The sequence below is a fragment of the Psittacula echo genome, assembly GCF_963264785.1.
Source record: "Psittacula echo genome assembly, chromosome: 21".
Taxonomy (NCBI): domain Eukaryota; kingdom Metazoa; phylum Chordata; class Aves; order Psittaciformes; family Psittacidae; genus Psittacula; species Psittacula echo.
Window position 1 is genome coordinate 2163334 of NC_137757.1, and position 13059 is coordinate 2176392.

Genomic DNA, 13059 nt, shown 5'->3' on the forward strand with positions numbered 1-13059 from the left:
CAGAGGCCAACCGTTCGTGCTCTACTCCTCGGGATGCTGGGCAGCCGAGCACAGGTGCCAAAGAGGTTCCATTGTAATGGACTTTGAGTTGGGAAATCGAGGATCCTCAGCAATGAGGATGGCACCGTTGCAAAGCTGACTTTCTGCAGAAGAGGCACAGCTCAAGTTTTTTGCCCTGGCTCTTCGGCTGTGGGAGCAGAGGCCAACCGTTCGTGCTCTTCTCCCTGGGATGCTGGGCAGCCCAGCACGGGTGCCACAGAGGTTCCATTGTAATGGACTTTGAGTTGGGAAATGGAGGAGCGACAGCAATGCGGATGGCACCGTTGCAAAGGTGACTTTCTGCAGAAGAGACAAAGCTCAAGTTTTTTGCCCTGGCTCTTCGGCTGTGGGAGCAGAGGCCAACCGTTCGTGCTCTACTGCCTGGGATACTGGGCAGCCCAGCACGGGTGCCACAGAGGTTCCATTGTAATGGCCTTTGAGTTGGGAAATCGAGGAACTTCAGCAATGCGGATGGCACCGTTGCAAAGCTGACTTTCTGCAGAAGAGGCACAGCTCAAGTTTTTTGCCCTGGCTCATCGGCTGTGGGAGCAGAGGCCAACCGTTCGTGCTCTACTTCCTGGGAGGCTGGGCAGCCCAGCACGGGTGCCAGAGAGGTTCCATTTTAATGGGCTTTGAGTTGGGAAATGGAGGAGCGACAGCAATGCGGATGGCAGCGTTGCAAAGCTGACTTTCTGCAGAAGAGGCACAGCTCAAGTTTTTTGCCCTGGCTCTTCGGCTGTGGGAGCAGAGGCCAACCGTTCGTGCTCTACTCCCTGGGATGCTGGGCAGCCCAGCACGGGTGCCAAAGAGGTTCCATTGTAATGGCCTTTGAGTTGGGAAATCGAAGAGTGACAGCAAAGCGGATGGCACTGTTGCAAAGGTGACTTTCTGCAGAAGAATCACAGCTCAAGTTTTTTGCCCTGGCTCTTCGGCTGTGGGAGCAGAGGCCAACCGTTCGTGCTCTACTCCCTGGGATGCTGGGCAGCCCAGCACGGGTGCCAGAGAGGTTCCATTGTAATGGACTTTGAGTTGGGAAATGGAGGAGCGACAGCAATGCGGATGGCACCGTTGCAAAGCTGAATTTCTGCACAAGAGGCACAGCTCAAGTTTTTTGCCCTGGCTCTTCGGCTGTGGGAGCAGAGGCCAACCGTTCGTGCTCTACTCCCTGGGATGCTGGGCAGCCCAGCACAGGTGCCAAAGAGGTTCCATTGTAATGGACTTTGAGTTGGGAAATGGAGGAGCGACAGCAAAGCGGATGGCACTGTTGCAAAGGTGACTTTCTGCAGAAGAGGCACAGCTCAAGTTTTTTGCCCTGGCTCTTCGGCTGTGGGAGCAGAGGCCAACCGTTCGTGCTCTACTCCCTGGGATGCTGGGCAGCCGAGCACAGGTGCCAGAGAGGTTCCATTGTAATGGACTTTGAGTTGGGAAATGGAGGAGCGACAGCAATGCGGATGGCACCGTTGCACAGGTGACTTTCTGCAGAAGAGGCACAGCTCAAGTTTTTTGCCCTGGCTCTTCGGCTGTGGGAGCAGAGGCCAACCGTTCGTGCTCTACTCCCTGGGATGCTGGGCAGCCCAGCACGGGCGCCAAAGAGGTTCCATTGTAATGGACTTTGAGTTGGGAAATCGAAGAGCGACAGCAAAGCGGATGGCACTGTTGCAAAGGTGACTTTCTGCAGAAGAGGCACAGCTCAAGTTTTTTGCCCTGGCTCTTCGGCTGTGGGAGCAGAGGCCAACCGTTCGTGCTCTACTCCCTGGGATGCTGGGCAGCCGAGCACGGGTGCCAGAGAGGTTCCATTGTAATGGCCTTTGAGTTCGGAAATCGAAGAAGGACAGCAAAGCGGATGGCACTGTTGCAAAGGTGACTTTCTGCAGAAGAGACAAAGCTCAAGTTTTTTGCCCTGGCTCTTCGGCTGTGGGAGCAGAGGCCAACCGTTCGTGCTCTACTCCCTGGGATGCTGGGCAGCCGAGCACAGGTGCCAGAGAGGTTCCATTGTAATGGCCTTTGAGTTGGGAAATCGAGGAACCTCAGCAATGCGGATGGCACCGTTGCAAAGCTGACTTTCTGCAGAAGAGGCACAGCTCCAGTTTTTTGCCCTGGCTCTTCGGCTGTGGGAGCAGAGGCCAACCGTTCGTGCTCTACTCCCTGGGATGCTGGGCAGCCCAGCACAGGTGCCAAAGAGGTTCCATTGTAATGGACTTTGAGTTGGGAAATCGAAGAGCGACAGCAAATCGGATGGCACTGTTGCAAAGGTGACTTTCTGCAGAAGAGGCACAGCTCAAGTTTTTTGCCCTGGCTCTTCGGCTGTGGGAGCAGAGGCCAACCGTTCGTGCTCTACTCCCTGGGATGCTGGGCAGCCCAGCACGGGTGCCAGAGAGGTTCCATTGTAATGGACTTTGAGTTGGGAAATGGAGGAGCGACAGCAATGCGGATGGCACCGTTGCAAAGCTGACTTTCTGCAGAAGAGGCACAGCTCAAGTTTTTTGCCCTGGCTCTTCGGCTGTGGGAGCAGAGGCCAACCGTTCGTGCTCTACTCCCTGGGATGCTGGGCAGCCCAGCACGGGCGCCAAAGAGGTTCCATTGTAATGGCCTTTGAGTTGGGAAATCGAAGAGCGACAGCAAAGCGGATGGCACTGTTGCAAAGGTGACTTTCTGCAGAAGAGGCACAGCTCAAGTTTTTTGCCCTGGCTCTTCGGCTGTGGGAGCAGAGGCCAACCGTTCGTGCTCTACTCCCTGGGATGCTGGGCAGCCGAGCACAGGTGCCAGAGAGGTTCCATTGTAATGGCCTTTGAGTTGGGAAATGGAGGAGCGACAGCAAAGCGGATGGCACCGTTGCAAAGCTGACTTTCTGCAGAAGAGGCACAGCTCCAGTTTTTTGCCCTGGCTCTTCGGCTGTGGGAGCAGAGGCCAACCGTTCGTGCTCTACTCCCTGGGATGCTGGGCAGCCCAGCACAGGTGCCAAAGAGGTTCCATTGTAATGGACTTTGAGTTGGGAAATCGAAGAGCGACAGCAAATCGGATGGCACTGTTGCAAAGGTGACTTTCTGCAGAAGAGGCACAGCTCAAGTTTTTTGCCCTGGCTCTTCGGCTGTGGGAGCAGAGGCCAACCGTTCGTGCTCTACTCCCTGGGATGCTGGGCAGCCCAGCACGGGTGCCAAAGAGGTTCCATTGTAATGGCCTTTGAGTTGGGAAATGGAGGAGCGACAGCAATGCGGATGGCACCGTTGCAAAGCTGACTTTCTGCAGAAGAGGCACAGCTCAAGTTTTTTGCCCTGGCTCTTCGGCTGTGGGAGCAGAGGCCAACCGTTCGTGCTCTACTCCCTGGGATGCTGGGCAGCCCAGCACGGGCGACAAAGATGTTTCATTGTAATGGCCTTTGAGTTGGGAAATCGAAGAGCGACAGCAAAGCGGATGGCACTGTTGCAAAGGTGACTTAATGCAGAAGAGGCACAGCTCAAGTTTTTTGCCCTGGCTCTTCGGCTGTGGGAGCAGAGGCCAACCGTTCGTGCTCTACTCCCTGGGATGCTGGGCAGCCGAGCACAGGTGCCACAGAGGTTCCATTGTAATGGCCTTTGAGTTGGGAAATGGAGGAGCGACAGCAAAGCGTATGGCACCGTTGCAAAGCTGACTTTCTGCAGAAGAGGCACAGCTCAAGTTTTTTGCCCTGGCTCTTCGGCTGTGGGAGCAGAGGCCAACCGTTCGTGCTCTACTCCCTGGGATGCTGGGCAGCCGAGCACAGGTGCCAGAGAGGTTCCATTGTAATGGCCTTTGAGTTGGGAAATGGAGGAGCGACAGCAAAGCGTATGGCACCGTTGCAAAGCTGACTTTCTGCAGAAGAGGCACAGCTCAAGTTTTTTGCCCTGGCTCTTCGGCTGTGGGAGCAGAGGCCAACCGTTCGTGCTCTACTGCCTGGGATACTGGGCAGCCCAGCACGGGTGCCACAGAGGTTCCATTGTAATGGCCTTTGAGTTGGGAAATCGAGGAACCTCAGCAATGCGGATGGCACCGTTGCAAAGCTGACTTTCTGCAGAAGAGGCACAGCTCAAGTTTTTTGCCCTGGCTCATCGGCTGTGGGAGCAGAGGCCAACCGTTCGTGCTCTACTGCCTGGGAGGCTGGGCAGCCCAGCACGGGTGCCAGAGAGGTTCCATTGTAATGGACTTTGAGTTGGGAAATGGAGGAGCGACAGCAATGCGGATGGCAGCGTTGCAAAGCTGACTTTCTGCAGAAGAGGCACAGCTCAAGTTTTTTGCCCTGGCTCATCGGCTGTGGGAGCAGAGGCCAACCGTTCGTGCTCTACTCCCTGGGATGCTGGGCAGCCCAGCACGGGTGCCAGAGAGGTTCCATTGTAATGGCCTTTGAGTTGGGAAATCGAAGAGCGACAGCAAAGCGGATGGCACTGTTGCAAAGGTGACTTTCTGCAGAAGAGGCACAGCTCAAGTTTTTTGCCCTGGCTCTTCGGCTGTGGGAGCAGAGGCCAACCGTTCGTGCTCTACTCCCTGGGATGCTGGGCAGCCCAGCACGGGTGCCAGAGAGGTTCCATTGTAATGGACTTTGAGTTGGGAAATGGAGGAGCGACAGCAATGTGGATGGCACCGTTGCAAAGCTGACTTTCTGCAGAAGAGGCACAGCTCAAGTTTTTTGCCCTGGCTCTTCGGCTGTGGGAGCAGAGGCCAACCGTTCGTGCTCTACTCCCTGGGATGCTGGGCAGCCCAGCACAGGTGCCAAAGAGGTTCCATTGTAATGGACTTTGAGTTGGGAAATGGAGGAGCGACAGCAAAGCGGATGGCACTGTTGCAAAGGTGACTTTCTGCAGAAGAGGCACAGCTCAAGTTTTTTGCCCTGGCTCTTCGGCTGTGGGAGCAGAGGCCAACCGTTCGTGCTCTACTCCCTGGGATGCTGGGCAGCCGAGCACAGGTGCCAGAGAGGTTCCATTGTAATGGACTTTGAGTTGGGAAATGGAGGAGCGACAGCAATGCGGATGGCACCGTTGCACAGGTGACTTTCTGCAGAAGAGGCACAGCTCAAGTTTTTTGCCCTGGCTCTTCGGCTGTGGGAGCAGAGGCCAACCGTTCGTGCTCTACTCCCTGGGATGCTGGGCAGCCCAGCACGGGCGCCAAAGAGGTTCCATTGTAATGGACTTTGAGTTGGGAAATCGAAGAGCGACAGCAAAGCGGATGGCACTGTTGCAAAGGTGACTTTCTGCAGAAGAGGCACAGCTCAAGTTTTTTGCCCTGGCTCTTCGGCTGTGGGAGCAGAGGCCAACCGTTCGTGCTCTACTCCCTGGGATGCTGGGCAGCCGAGCACGGGTGCCAGAGAGGTTCCATTGTAATGGCCTTTGAGTTCGGAAATCGAAGAAGGACAGCAAAGCGGATGGCACTGTTGCAAAGGTGACTTTCTGCAGAAGAGACAAAGCTCAAGTTTTTTGCCCTGGCTCTTCGGCTGTGGGAGCAGAGGCCAACCGTTCGTGCTCTACTCCCTGGGATGCTGGGCAGCCGAGCACAGGTGCCAGAGAGGTTCCATTGTAATGGCCTTTGAGTTGGGAAATCGAGGAACCTCAGCAATGCGGATGGCACCGTTGCAAAGCTGACTTTCTGCAGAAGAGGCACAGCTCCAGTTTTTTGCCCTGGCTCTTCGGCTGTGGGAGCAGAGGCCAACCGTTCGTGCTCTACTCCCTGGGATGCTGGGCAGCCCAGCACAGGTGCCAAAGAGGTTCCATTGTAATGGACTTTGAGTTGGGAAATCGAAGAGCGACAGCAAATCGGATGGCACTGTTGCAAAGGTGACTTTCTGCAGAAGAGGCACAGCTCAAGTTTTTTGCCCTGGCTCTTCGGCTGTGGGAGCAGAGGCCAACCGTTCGTGCTCTACTCCCTGGGATGCTGGGCAGCCCAGCACGGGTGCCAGAGAGGTTCCATTGTAATGGACTTTGAGTTGGGAAATGGAGGAGCGACAGCAATGCGGATGGCACCGTTGCAAAGCTGACTTTCTGCAGAAGAGGCACAGCTCAAGTTTTTTGCCCTGGCTCTTCGGCTGTGGGAGCAGAGGCCAACCGTTCGTGCTCTACTCCCTGGGATGCTGGGCAGCCCAGCACGGGCGCCAAAGAGGTTCCATTGTAATGGCCTTTGAGTTGGGAAATCGAAGAGCGACAGCAAAGCGGATGGCACTGTTGCAAAGGTGACTTTCTGCAGAAGAGGCACAGCTCAAGTTTTTTGCCCTGGCTCTTCGGCTGTGGGAGCAGAGGCCAACCGTTCGTGCTCTACTCCCTGGGATGCTGGGCAGCCGAGCACAGGTGCCACAGAGGTTCCATTGTAATGGCCTTTGAGTTGGGAAATGGAGGAGCGACAGCAAAGCGGATGGCACCGTTGCAAAGCTGACTTTCTGCAGAAGAGGCACAGCTCAAGTTTTTTGCCCTGGCTCTTCGGCTGTGGGAGCAGAGGCCAACCGTTCGTGCTCTACTCCCTGGGATGCTGGGCAGCCGAGCACAGGTGCCAGAGAGGTTCCATTGTAATGGCCTTTGAGTTGGGAAATGGAGGAGCGACAGCAAAGCGTATGGCACCGTTGCAAAGCTGACTTTCTGCAGAAGAGGCACAGCTCAAGTTTTTTGCCCTGGCTCTTCGGCTGTGGGAGCAGAGGCCAACCGTTCGTGCTCTACTGCCTGGGATACTGGGCAGCCCAGCACGGGTGCCACAGAGGTTCCATTGTAATGGCCTTTGAGTTGGGAAATCGAGGAACCTCAGCAATGCGGATGGCACCGTTGCAAAGCTGACTTTCTGCAGAAGAGGCACAGCTCAAGTTTTTTGCCCTGGCTCATCGGCTGTGGGAGCAGAGGCCAACCGTTCGTGCTCTACTGCCTGGGAGGCTGGGCAGCCCAGCACGGGTGCCAGAGAGGTTCCATTGTAATGGACTTTGAGTTGGGAAATGGAGGAGCGACAGCAAAGCGGATGGCACCGTTGCAAAGCTGACTTTCTGCAGAAGAGGCACAGCTCAAGTTTTTTGCCCTGGCTCATCGGCTGTGGGAGCAGAGGCCAACCGTTCGTGCTCTACTCCCTGGGATGCTGGGCAGCCCAGCACGGGTGCCAGAGAGGTTCCATTGTAATGGCCTTTGAGTTGGGAAATCGAAGAGCGACAGCAAAGCGGATGGCACTGTTGCAAAGGTGACTTTCTGCAGAAGAGGCACAGCTCAAGTTTTTTGCCCTGGCTCTTCGGCTGTGGGAGCAGAGGCCAACCGTTCGTGCTCTACTCCCTGGGATGCTGGGCAGCCCAGCACGGGTGCCAGAGAGGTTCCATTGTAATGGACTTTGAGTTGGGAAATGGAGGAGCGACAGCAATGTGGATGGCACCGTTGCAAAGCTGACTTTCTGCAGAAGAGGCACAGCTCAAGTTTTTTGCCCTGGCTCTTCGGCTGTGGGAGCAGAGGCCAACCGTTCGTGCTCTACTCCCTGGGATGCTGGGCAGCCCAGCACGGGCGCCAAAGAGGTTCCATTGTAATGGACTTTGAGTTGGGAAATCGAAGAGCGACAGCAAAGCGGATGGCACTGTTGCAAAGCTGACTTTCTGCAGAAGAGGCACAGCTCAAGTTTTTTGCCCTGGCTCATCGGCTGTGGGAGCAGAGGCCAACCGTTCGTGCTCTACTCCCTGGGATGCTGGGCAGCCCAGCACGGGTGCCAAAGAGGTTCCATTGTAATGGACTTTGAGTTGGGAAATCGAAGAGCGACAGCAAAGCGGATGGCACTGTTGCAAAGGTGACTTTCTGCAGAAGAGGCACAGCTCAAGATTTTTGCCCTAGCTCATCGGCTGTGGGAGCAGAGGCCAACCGTTCGTGCTCTACTGCCTGGGATGCTGGGCAGCCCAGCACGGGTGCCAGAGAGGTTCCATTGTAATGGACTTTGAGTTGGGAAATGGAGGAGCGACAGCAATGCGGATGGCACCGTTGCAAAGCTGACTTTCTGCAGAAGAGGCACAGCTCAAGTTTTCTGCCCTGGCTCTTCGGCTGTGGGAGCAGAGGCCAACCGTTCGTGCTCTACTCCCTGGGATGCTGGGCAGCCCAGCACGGGCGCCAAAGAGGTTCCATTGTAATGGACTTTGAGTTGGGAAATCGAAGAGCGACAGCAAAGCGGATGGCACTGTTGCAAAGGTGACTTTCTGCAGAAGAGGCGCAGCTCAAGTTTTTTGCCCTGGCTCTTCGGCTGTGGGAGCAGAGGCCAACAGTTCGTGCTCTACTCCCTGGGATGCTGGGCAGCCGAGCACGGGTGCCAGAGAGGTTCCATTGTAATGGCCTTTGAGTTCGGAAATCGAAGAACGACAGCAAAGCGGATGGCACTGTTGCAAAGGTGACTTTCTGCAGAAGAGACAAAGCTCAAGTTTTTTGCCCTGGCTCTTCGGCTGTGGGAGCAGAGGCCAACCGTTCGTGCTCTACTCCCTGGGATGCTGGGCAGCCGAGCACGGGTGCCAGAGAGGTTCCATTGTAATGGCCTTTGAGTTGGGAAATCGAGGAACCTCAGCAATGCGGATGGCACCGTTGCAAAGCTGACTTTCTGCAGAAGAGGCACAGCTCAAGTTTTTTGCCCTGGCTCATCGGCTGTGGGAGCAGAGGCCAACCGTTCGTGCTCTACTCCCTGGGAGGCTGGGCAGCCCAGCACGGGTGCCAGAGAGGTTCCATTGTAATGGGCTTTGAGTTGGGAAATGGAGGAGCGACAGCAAAGCAGATGGCACCGTTGCAAAGCTGACTTTCTGCAGAAGAGGCACAGCTCCAGTTTTTTGCCCTGGCTCTACGGCTGTGGGAGCAGAGGCCAACCGTTCGTGCTCTACTCCCTGGGATGCTGGGCAGCCCAGCACAGGTGCCAAAGAGGTTCCATTGTAATGGACTTTCAGTTGGGAAATCGAAGAGCGACAGCAAATCGGATGGCACTGTTGCAAAGGTGACTTTCTGCAGAATAGGCACAGCTCAAGTTTTTTGCCCTGGCTCTTCGGCTGTGGGAGCAGAGGCCAACCGTTCGTGCTCTACTCCCTGGGATGCTGGGCAGCCCAGCACGGGTGCCAGAGAGGTTCCATTGTAATGGACTTTGAGTTGGGAAATGGAGGAGCGACAGCAAAGCGGATGGCACCGTTGCAAAGCTGACTTTCTGCAGAAGAGGCACAGCTCAAGTTTTTTGCCCTGGCTCTTCGGCTGTGGGAGCAGAGGCCAACCGTTCGTGCTCTACTCCCTGGGATGCTAGGCAGCCCAGCACGAGCGCCAAAGAGGTTCCATTGTAATGGCCTTTGAGTTGGGATATCGAAGAGCGACAGCAAAGCGGATGGCACTGTTGCAAAGGTGACTTTCTGCAGAAGAGGCACAGCTCAAGTTTTTTGCCCTGGCTCTTCGGCTGTGGGAGCAGAGGCCAACCGTTCGTGCTCTACTCCCTGGGATGCTGGGCAGCCGAGCACAGGTGCCAGAGAGGTTCCATTGTAATGGCCTTTGAGTTGGGAAATGGAGGAGCGACAGCAAAGCGTATGGCACCGTTGCAAAGCTGACTTTCTGCAGAAGAGGCACAGCTCAAGTTTTTTGCCCTGGCTCTTCGGCTGTGGGAGCAGAGGCCAACCGTTCGTGCTCTACTCCTCGGGATGCTGGGCAGCCGAGCACAGGTGCCAAAGAGGTTCCATTGTAATGGACTTTGAGTTGGGAAATCGAGGATCCTCAGCAATGCGGATGGCACCGTTGCAAAGCTGACTTTCTGCAGAAGAGGCACAGCTCAAGTTTTTTGCCCTGGCTCTTCGGCTGTGGGAGCAGAGGCCAACCGTTCGTGCTCTACTCCCTGGGATGCTGGGCAGCCCAGCACCGGTGCCAAAGAGGTTCCATTGTAATGGCCTTTGAGTTGGGAAATGGAGGAGCGACAGCAATGCCGATGGCACCGTTGCAAAGCTGCCTTTCTGCAGAAGAGGCACAGCTCAAGTTTTTTGCCCTGGCTCTTCGGCTGTGGGAGCAGAGGCCAACCGTTCGTGCTCTACTCCCTGGGATGCTGGGCAGCCCAGCACGGGCGCCAAAGAGGTTCCATTGTAATGGACTTTGAGTTGGGAAATCGAAGAGCGACAGCAAAGCGGATGGCACTGTTGCAAAGCTGACTTTCTGCAGAAGAGGCACAGCTCAAGTTTTTTGCCCTGGCTCATCGGCTGTGGGAGCAGAGGCCAACCGTTCGTGCTCTACTCCCTGGGATGCTGGGCAGCCCAGCACGGGTGCCAAAGAGGTTCCATTGTAATGGACTTTGAGTTGGGAAATCGAAGAGCGACAGCAAAGCGGATGGCACTGTTGCAAAGGTGACTTTCTGCAGAAGAGGCACAGCTCAAGATTTTTGCCCTAGCTCATCGGCTGTGGGAGCAGAGGCCAACCGTTCGTGCTCTACTGCCTGGGATGCTGGGCAGCCCAGCACGGGTGCCAGAGAGGTTCCATTGTAATGGACTTTGAGTTGGGAAATGGAGGAGCGACAGCAATGCGGATGGCACCGTTGCAAAGCTGACTTTCTGCAGAAGAGGCACAGCTCAAGTTTTCTGCCCTGGCTCTTCGGCTGTGGGAGCAGAGGCCAACCGTTCGTGCTCTACTCCCTGGGATGCTGGGCAGCCCAGCACGGGCGCCAAAGAGGTTCCATTGTAATGGACTTTGAGTTGGGAAATCGAAGAGCGACAGCAAAGCGGATGGCACTGTTGCAAAGGTGACTTTCTGCAGAAGAGGCGCAGCTCAAGTTTTTTGCCCTGGCTCTTCGGCTGTGGGAGCAGAGGCCAACAGTTCGTGCTCTACTCCCTGGGATGCTGGGCAGCCGAGCACGGGTGCCAGAGAGGTTCCATTGTAATGGCCTTTGAGTTCGGAAATCGAAGAACGACAGCAAAGCGGATGGCACTGTTGCAAAGGTGACTTTCTGCAGAAGAGACAAAGCTCAAGTTTTTTGCCCTGGCTCTTCGGCTGTGGGAGCAGAGGCCAACCGTTCGTGCTCTACTCCCTGGGATGCTGGGCAGCCGAGCACGGGTGCCAGAGAGGTTCCATTGTAATGGCCTTTGAGTTGGGAAATCGAGGAACCTCAGCAATGCGGATGGCACCGTTGCAAAGCTGACTTTCTGCAGAAGAGGCACAGCTCAAGTTTTTTGCCCTGGCTCATCGGCTGTGGGAGCAGAGGCCAACCGTTCGTGCTCTACTCCCTGGGAGGCTGGGCAGCCCAGCACGGGTGCCAGAGAGGTTCCATTGTAATGGGCTTTGAGTTGGGAAATGGAGGAGCGACAGCAAAGCGGATGGCACCGTTGCAAAGCTGACTTTCTGCAGAAGAGGCACAGCTCCAGTTTTTTGCCCTGGCTCTACGGCTGTGGGAGCAGAGGCCAACCGTTCGTGCTCTACTCCCTGGGATGCTGGGCAGCCCAGCACAGGTGCCAAAGAGGTTCCATTGTAATGGACTTTCAGTTGGGAAATCGAAGAGCGACAGCAAATCGGATGGCACTGTTGCAAAGGTGACTTTCTGCAGAATAGGCACAGCTCAAGTTTTTTGCCCTGGCTCTTCGGCTGTGGGAGCAGAGGCCAACCGTTCGTGCTCTACTCCCTGGGATGCTGGGCAGCCCAGCACGGGTGCCAGAGAGGTTCCATTGTAATGGACTTTGAGTTGGGAAATGGAGGAGCGACAGCAAAGCGGATGGCACCGTTGCAAAGCTGACTTTCTGCAGAAGAGGCACAGCTCAAGTTTTTTGCCCTGGCTCTTCGGCTGTGGGAGCAGAGGCCAACCGTTCGTGCTCTACTCCCTGGGATGCTAGGCAGCCCAGCACGAGCGCCAAAGAGGTTCCATTGTAATGGCCTTTGAGTTGGGATATCGAAGAGCGACAGCAAAGCGGATGGCACTGTTGCAAAGGTGACTTTCTGCAGAAGAGGCACAGCTCAAGTTTTTTGCCCTGGCTCTTCGGCTGTGGGAGCAGAGGCCAACCGTTCGTGCTCTACTCCCTGGGATGCTGGGCAGCCGAGCACAGGTGCCAGAGAGGTTCCATTGTAATGGCCTTTGAGTTGGGAAATGGAGGAGCGACAGCAAAGCGTATGGCACCGTTGCAAAGCTGACTTTCTGCAGAAGAGGCACAGCTCAAGTTTTTTGCCCTGGCTCTTCGGCTGTGGGAGCAGAGGCCAACCGTTCGTGCTCTACTCCTCGGGATGCTGGGCAGCCGAGCACAGGTGCCAAAGAGGTTCCATTGTAATGGACTTTGAGTTGGGAAATCGAGGATCCTCAGCAATGCGGATGGCACCGTTGCAAAGCTGACTTTCTGCAGAAGAGGCACAGCTCAAGTTTTTTGCCCTGGCTCTTCGGCTGTGGGAGCAGAGGCCAACCGTTCGTGCTCTACTCCCTGGGATGCTGGGCAGCCCAGCACCGGTGCCACAGAGGTTCCATTGTAATGGCCTTTGAGTTGGGAAATGGAGGAGCGACAGCAATGCCGATGGCACCGTTGCAAAGCTGACTTTCTGCAGAAGAGGCACAGCTCAAGTTTTTTGCCCTGGCTCTTCGGCTGTGGGAGCAGAGGCCAACCGTTCGTGCTCTACTCCCTGGGATGCTGGGCAGCCCAGCACGGGCGCCAAAGAGGTTCCATTGTAATGGACTTTGAGTTGGGAAATCGAAGAGCGACAGCAAAGCGGATGGCACTGTTGCAAAGCTGACTTTCTGCAGAAGAGGCACAGCTCAAGTTTTTTGCCCTGGCTCTTCGGCTGTGGGAGCAGAGGCCAACCGTTCGTGCTCTACTCCCTGGGATGCTGGGCAGCCCAGCACGGGTGCCACAGAGGTTCCATTGTAATGGACTTTGAGTTGGGAAATGGAGGAGCGACAGCAATGCGGATGGCACCGTTGCAAAGCTGACTTTCTGCAGAAGAGGCACAGCTCAAGTTTTTTGCCCTGGCTCTTCGGCTGTGGGAGCAGAGGCCAACCGTTCGTGCTCTACTCCCTGGGATGCTGGGCAGCCCAGCACGGGTGCCACAGAGGTTCCATTGTAATGGACTTTGAGTTGGGAAATGGAGGAGCGACAGCAAAGCGGATGGC